Source organism: Seriola lalandi, unplaced genomic scaffold (genome assembly GCF_002814215.2).
Source record: "Seriola lalandi dorsalis isolate HSWRI2012SDOR001 ecotype SW California unplaced genomic scaffold, Sedor1 jcf7180001965864, whole genome shotgun sequence".
Classification (NCBI taxonomy): Eukaryota; Metazoa; Chordata; class Actinopteri; order Carangiformes; family Carangidae; genus Seriola; species Seriola lalandi.
This window is the reverse complement of record NW_019436532.1, coordinates 1-729: the sequence shown is the minus strand read 5'-3', so window position 1 is coordinate 729 and position 729 is coordinate 1. Positions and strand designations below refer to the sequence as shown.

The window sequence follows — 729 nt, the reverse complement described above, 5'->3', positions numbered from 1 at the left end:
CATAGTATAGTGAGGCTTAAAAACCTCAACGGATATCATAATATAGTAAGGCAAATGGTGTCAAAAAAACATCATAGTATAGTAAGGCTTAAGAACTTCAAAAAACGTCATAGTATAATAAGGCATAAAAACATCAAAAAACATCATAGTATAGTAAGACATAAAACATCATAGTATAGTAAGGCTTAAAAACCTAAAAAAACGTCATAGTATAGTAAGGCCAACGGTGTCAAAAAAAAACATAGTATAGTCAGGCATAAAAACCTCAAAAAACGTCATAGTATAGTAAGGCAAATAATGTCAAAAAACATCATAGTATAGTAAGGCAAAAATGTCATAGTATTATAAAGCATAAAAATGTAAAAAAAAAATAGTATAGTAAGGCAAAAAAGACGTCATAGTATAGTAACGCATAAAGGCATAAAAGGCATAAAAATGTAAAAAAAAAAGTCATAGTATATTAAGGCTTAAAAAAGTAAAAAAAAAACATCATAGTATTATAAGGCAAAAATTGTCAAAAAACGTCATAGTATAGTAAGGCATAAAAACATCATGGTATAGTAAGGCAAACTGTGACATTTTTTGGCCTTCCTATACTATGACGATTTATGACACCATTTGCCTTACTATACCATGACGTTTTATTGCCTTACTGTACTATGATGTTTTTTGCAATTTTTTTCCTTACTATACCATGATGTTTTTTGATGTTGAAAAAACATCATAGTA

At 28.1% G+C, this 729-nt stretch overlaps 1 non-coding gene across 1 annotated transcript; it reads right to left on the bottom strand.

The window, feature by feature from the left end:
• Window positions 1-244: 244 nt before the first annotated feature.
• LOC147820343 (small nucleolar RNA SNORD36) lies at window positions 245-320 on the bottom strand. The gene has a single exon (XR_015436776.1). It is a non-coding gene; the product is annotated as a small nucleolar RNA SNORD36 (small nucleolar RNA).
• Between the last annotated feature and the right edge of the window lie 409 nt (window positions 321-729).